Genomic DNA, 7,371 nt, shown 5'->3' on the forward strand with positions numbered 1-7,371 from the left:
GGAAGTAGCCCAGGGAGTTGTAGCTGTCATGCAGCTGTTACAGGAGACACTATAGACAGCTGCAGTCCACAGGGCCCTGGGCTGGAACCCAGAGTAGAGGGTGGGCCTGGGTTCCCCCCAAACCTCCCAATTGACCTGGACTGTGGGTTCTTCCAGAGGGGAAGGTCTCTGGGCTGTTCCCCAACCCACATTGTGAATCTCCTGAGGCAAGAAAATCCGCCAATAAGCGCAGGACCCACCAAGATAAAGGAGGAACTTTGTCACACCCCCTATTAACTGATACTGCTGGCTGGATTAGTAAAATATAATAGCTAGCAAAATAATCCTATGGACTACACCCAGAAGTTCTTGATGTACACAGGAAAGGATGGTTTTTCTGCCATTTCTGCTTTGGGGAGAAAAGACAGAATGTTGCAGTGATTTAGAGGGAAAAAAGATGGATAAAATACCTTTTGGACTTCATTTGTCCACTCCGTCTCCCACACACAGAGAGATCCCATGCAAAATTTAAATGTGGGCAATAAGAATGAAACAGGGTGGTCTTGCTATTAAACAAAACTCCCCTGGAAGACAGTTAGCAATAGCATTTCTGAATATACATAGACATTTATTATGTAAGGTATAGTTACATACTAGGCAGTATATATTCTGGCTCTTCCTGTTTTCAGAACTCTGCATATATAAGTATTTACTTTTTATTTCTAGGAACTAAGGAGCAATTTAGCTACAACTCCTTTGTGAATTACACTATCACACTGCACATCATTCAAGTGAGAGTGCATTACAGTGCCCCTCCTCACACACTTTCTGCTTCCAGAAAGACTTGCTTTCTGCCAGAAGGGGGCATCCATTGACTAAAATATGGACAGTTACCATTTACTTGTGTGCAAGGAAGAATGACATTACAATTTTGTTGACCGCACTAAACAGCGTGGCAATGCGGAAATGATAACATTTCAGTATAAAAACTATTATTTTATTATTCCCTGACATAGAATATTTTTCCTATGGAACAATGGAAAAAATCCTATTAGTGATACATTACTTTCTCTATTTTATCTTTATGGTTTAGGTTTTTTAAAAAGCTCTGAAATGTTTTAAAATATCAGAGTTACATCTAACAGTTCCTTTCTCTTCCTGTCAGATTTTGGCCAGTAAGATGCTCATAGTACTGGTATAAGCTTACCTTTTCTCCCAGCCAAACTGGGCTCAGTTGGTTCCCTTTTGCAAACTGCCTCAGACTCCACCTTTTAGCAGTTTTGTGGTGCATCTACCTCAGGAAATGTTTAACTTTGGAAAAAATCCTGGAATGGATGTTACTGTCCTAGCAGAATTGTATTTTTTTTAAATAAGTGTTTTAAAATGTATTTTCTGGTAATTTTTGAAAGCAGGGTTATGCAGATTTCAGAGGTATGTTACTAAAAGACAGTTTAACAAATAGCAATGTGAGTGAGTTAATGAAAACCATTATATCTGTATCTTGTGGTGTTTTTTTTTTAAATGTGATAGGCTCTTGTAGTCCAGCTTTAAAATTAATAAATCACTAGGTACTTATGTGTCTGCTTTTCTAAATACACAGGAAAACACTTGTTCCATACAGGCAAAATTGTCAACATTGTAAAAACAGGTAAAACAGCAAACCATATATTCACAGGAATTAAATCATCAGATTTTTTTTTCCAGGAGTGGGATTGTTGAGGGAAAGAGGCTATGGAGAAAAGAATGTTTGTTTAATAAACTCCATGCAACCACCTTTATTTTAGAAGAAGAAAATGAGAGAGAGAGAGAGAGAGAGTGCAGCAAGAAAAGAAATGACAAAAAACGCAAAAATATTCACTTAACTTATTGGATGGGGAGAGCATATGATGTGTATATAAGCAGAGTAAAAATAACTATCAATCATAACAGAGAAGGTGCCATGCTGCTGACCCTTTGGACAGTATTGTCAGTGGTGGTTTTTGCCTGCCTACTCTTTATCTGGGGCTCTGGCCAAAAGTTTCCATTATCGTGATTCACTGGGTTATTTAAGTGATTCCTTGAAAGTTAACCAAGAAGGAAGGTAGAGAAGTGCAGAGCGGAATAGGAAGATAGAAGGGAGAAAAGACTAGAAGATCTGGCTGTGGTCTTTGCAGAGAGGTGATATGAATACCCCAAGGTTGTATAGGTGAGATTGATCTTATGGAAGCTCCCAGGAGAAAAAAAATGCATCCAAATTTTGCTTCTTGATGAGCCAGCCTTTTCAAGTCACTGATTTTAGTGGGGCAGGCCCTGAAACTATAACACTAGGATATCTGGCTTAAAGCTTTTTTTGAGGGGGGAAGCTGGCAGGAATTGTCTTGGTCTTTCCATTGGTGTAAATATTTGTGCTGGATTTGGTACTCTACAGTGTGCTTAAGCAATAAACAGCTCTTTCTCTCAAGCTATGAAATAATGAGCAGATGGAAGGAATACAAAGGGAAAAGTAAGTCTGCACAATATGGGATTTTTCAAATGAAACTGTAAAACCAGGGGGGGAACCACAGAGTTAAAAGGCAACAATCTGAAAACTAGGGTTTGGGGAAATAGGGCAGAGAGAGAGAGAGCATGAGATAAAAGCTCAAATTTCCAAAAAGAAAATGGTGTTCATAGAAGAACGATGACATCTGTAAAAGCCATTTTCTGTGGGTGAGTCTTGCAGCTACAACCTTGGTAAAAACAAGGCCCTGAGTCTATGACAATCAAATGCAAAGGAAAGTCTGCTGAAAGCACTGATAGGAAAAAATTAATCGAAACATTTTTTCCCTCACAAAATGAAAATTTTCATTAAATGAATAGTTTTCCTTGTAGGGTTTTAGAGTTTCTCGCGCCGCCTCCCACCCCCTCCAATTTCCTTATTTTCCACTGGAAATGGAAATAGGAAAAAGGAGAGAAGAGGAACGGAAACTGAACATTTGGGGGTTTCTGAAAACCCCCAAGCCCAAATAGTTTGGGTTTTGTTTGTTTTTGTTAAAAAATTTAAAATGTCCGTGGAAAAAGGGAAACAATTTTTCATGTTGTCTGAATGTTTTCAGTGACAATACCATTTATTGCCCCGCTCAAACAGCCAGGAACTGAAAAGGCTGAGCCCTCAGCTAGGACAAATTCAAGGCCTTTCAAATGAAATCCTATCATCTTAAGGATTTCTCCTAAGCCACAAAGCATGAGCCTTCAAAGAGGCAAACGGAGTTTGTACCATCCAACTGGATATTGCAAAATTTAAGTTGATTTGAAGATGATGTCTAGGTTGAAATCACAAGTTGTTTTAATTTGTCATGCTGAGCTGTAGCAGATGGAGTTTCATTTGTGTTGGTTCTCCTATGAATCCCAGACTTTCCCAACAAATGCTATTGAAAGGCTTCTATCTGTCAAGTGCTTTAACAATTTTAGAGCCTTTGTTTCCCACTGAATCTGCCTCGTTGAGGAAAACTCCTGGGCTCCTTCCTGTAACAGCCCAACACATTGTAGTGGGAAAGTCAACTTACAATATTGTTTTATCACGAGTTTCTAAGTGGCAAAATGAAACAAAGTGATTTGATATGGATGCAAATGCAGAAGGCTAGCAAAATGACCATCCGTGACATCTCAAGAGTTTACTTGATACGTTTATATGACAGGGATGTCCAAACTTTGCCCAAATGAGCGAGCACCACATTGGCAACAAGAAGCTGCACCTACTTTACATAAATGGAGCAGCTTGTATTTGCTTTCCTCTTTAATGGGCAGGTGCCTTCCACAAGGAGGATGATCCAGAGATGGTTCCGCTGGAAGCAGTGGTACTCCCACACTAAGGTGACTAGGACCTTGTAAATACCTGGGCAGATAGGAAAGATGAGGGCAGCTGACTGTATCTATGACCCCGTGGACTCACTTTGGCAGGCCCTGCCATACCCTTTCTTTCACAGCTCTCTCCTCTACTTCTCACTAACTTATCACTTCCAAAAGCACTTGTGGGTAGACCTGTATGACTCAGTTGTGGCTCTGCCATCTGTGAATAAGTCATTGCATGCTTCTGCCAATCCAACCATTAGTTTGTCTGGGGAGATCCATGGGGAAAGGGATCCTCTTCCACAGCCTAAGGGCTGGCATAGCCTCCATGGTACTCACAGCCCCCGTTAGGGAGGGAGGATGGGCTAGGGGAGCTTTGTAACAAAAGATCCTCCAGCCCATTATCCTCCCAACTTCTCTGCGTGTAGCAGATCAGAGACCACTTTCAGGGTGTGACCTCCTGCTGCATGGTCTCCCTATGTCCTGCCCCCCACTGCACTGAGTTTGCTGCTAAAGGACACATACAGAGGTGAGGGCAGAATTTGTCCCGGTAAACATTATGCCTATGGAATATCACGTGTTTAGCCTCCAAAAATGCTAATTTAGCAGAGATGTATTGATTTAAAAATAAATGTACTTAGAGACCAAACTGTAAATCAAAATAATGTATCAAGCTGGATTCTTAGCTGTCTGAAATAATGTCACCGGTTCCAGCTCGGCTTCATTACACCATTGCCACTAGAAATTAAAAACAAAATCTCAGGCCAATGCTCTAAATTTCAAGCAATAAAAAGATACTGTTATATCATAGGTCAAAGACAGAGATGATAAAACATATGTGATCCCACTAGAAAGCAATGTTAAAACAAGGCACAGATCCTGTCTGTCTTACTCTCACAATAGCTTCTTGGATGTCAGGACAACTGATGTGAGTCAGGGAAGCAGAATTAGACCCAAGATAAACAAAATGACAAGCATTAAAAACAAGCATATTTCATAACTGATATGTAGTCAATAAGGCTACAGTGGAAAACAGGCTACTTTCCATATCATGGACCACTGTCAAGTGTTGTCTTGTGGTCAGAGTAGGATTCCTAATACCAGCTCTTTGTGGTCTTACCCATACTGGGAAATTACAACATGTTGGAACACATGCTAATTAGCAGTGTACAAAACAGAACTTAGCACTCAGTGTAGACAAGGACTGTTTATTTAATATCATGTTATCTGGTTGTGTCTAACTATCCCCTAGGAATAACCACAACTAGCTGATGTGATGTTAAACTAAACAGGCCTGATCCACATGGAGTGTTTTATATTCTGTTAGTTTCTGGAATGCAATTTACCAGAGATGACCAGCCTCATGTGACCCTGAGCAAAATACTTCAATTACCTGTGCCTCATTTTGCCGTTCTGTACAATTAGAATCGTTACCTTAAAAAAGAGGAGGTTATGAATGAGTTGGACTTAACAAATAGTTGCAAAGCACTTAAACAGTATCTTTCATTAGAGGATTTCTATCTGTGTATGTAAAATATTGTTAGTTATTTGTTGGGTAGTGTCTGCAGTTAGACACTTCTTTGGAGAGAGCCTAACTGCAGGATTTGGTAGCCTAATTTTGATGGCAATCTTTGCAAACCAAGCCTTCGATGTGCAACAGAAAGTCTGTATTTAAAAAAAAAAAAAGGAGGGGGGGCATTTTGCTAGAATGTCTCTCCATGCCTGAATTTTAGAACACCAGAGCTCTGAGGCTGGCTATACCAACCTCATTACTGTGGAATGTAGCTATCCAAACATTATCAGAAGTCTGCTGTCACACACTATACCCTTGAAGGTTAACACAGCTGGATTTGTCAACATTTATTTGCTTCAGTGAGATATTTGTTCTTCGGGAAAGTCTCAAAAAAAAAATCCAACTGTCTGGTCTTTTCTGCTTTAATGAAAATGCCGGAGAAAAAAGAAAATATCACTTTTTAAGTTTTGAAAAGCTTAACCTTTCTTTAGGGACACATTGCAGCCTTAGTAAGAACCTGAGTCTGAATGGATTTGGTCATGGCCGACATCTTCCTTCAAGCTGACCCTGTGGTCATGGTAGAGACTACTATTAGTTCTCTCCTTTAGCACTAACAGCTGCCTGAAACTTCTTCTTATTCAGTGGGGACCACTTCTCCCTCAGCACTTCTTCCCTCAAGAGCAGTAGCTTCTTCATTATAGCTCACTGTATCTTCTCTTAGACTGCCCTCTGAAACCTTTTTCCCTTAGACCAAAGCCTGCTAGATCTTACTAGAATCACCGTCTGTTATGCTTCAAAGCATCTGCCTGGCTGAGACACCATCACTTAGACAATTTGAGGCATCACTGAGATGCAGACTATTGTGGTGTCTATATACAGACACTCACGCCCATCCCAAGTGTAACTTGCAGTTGTAACTGTAAATTGAGCAAAATGAAAATGTTACTGAACTATGGCAATAAGAGTTAGATAGTGATGTCTGCATGAATAAAACATGGGAGGGATTTCATGGAGAAATGACTTGAGAGCAAATTGCCATGGATCAATTTAATCTAATTTCTTTGTCTTGCTTCTGTGATCTAAATAAATGCATTTAATAATTTATTAAGAGGGGCATCTAACAGGTGGGAGGGAAGTGAAAAAAGGATAGTTTGCTATGAAATAGGAAAGGAAAACAATACATTCCAGACAGTCATTAAAAGCTAGCTGGTGTCTACGTAGTTAAAGCAACGTGATGGGTGGGGTGGGGGGGGGGACAGACTTGCTGTTAGCCCTTCATTTATTTTGTTGAGGATGGTGATATATGCCACACAAATTTTGCAGGAAATAATGAACTTGTCTGCCTACAACAGTCAAAAGTTACAGGATAAGATAAAAATATAATAAAATCACCAACCTGAGTCCTGAATTTGAATTTAAAATTACATTTTAAAAAAGTGTTTTAGAGGACACATTATGCATTTTTGGGGTGCTGGCCAGATTTTCTTGTTCCAATGAGCCTTTGTACAAAGCTAAAACAAAGATTTATTATAGCCAAATATCTTTACTATTAGCACTGTCCATCTGTATCCTCAAAAATGACTGAAACAACACAGCAAAATATATAGGGGAAAACACTAAAAATTAATACCAGGAAGGATTAACCTTGTTGAAATTTAACAAACCTTCCTATTCAAATGGTTGAACATAAACATTTAATATATTCCAGTAGGATCATAAGGATTTGGAAGTCTTAAGACTTTCTAGTCCAATATGAATGCAGAAGGTAAAGTCTATCAGTAGTTTCTCAGGGATGCACAGGGTCTGGTTCCACTTGTCTTCTCACTGGTGAATTTAGGTATGAACTGTGCAATCTATTTTTCCTAGCATACTACCAAGGCTGAGGTCCAACAGTAAGTATACCTTCTTTTCCTTGTACCAGGACAAAGTTTATGGAGACAACCTGGGTCAGATGTTAAGGCACTGGACGGAAAGTCAGGCTTTGATATTGGCTTGCTTGGGCAAATCATTTACTTGCTCTGTGCCTTGGTTTCCCTGTCCATAAAATGGGAAGAATAATATTCTCTCACCTCTAG

Source organism: Chrysemys picta, chromosome 14 (genome assembly GCF_011386835.1).
Source record: "Chrysemys picta bellii isolate R12L10 chromosome 14, ASM1138683v2, whole genome shotgun sequence".
NCBI lineage: Eukaryota > Metazoa > Chordata > Testudines > Emydidae > Chrysemys > Chrysemys picta.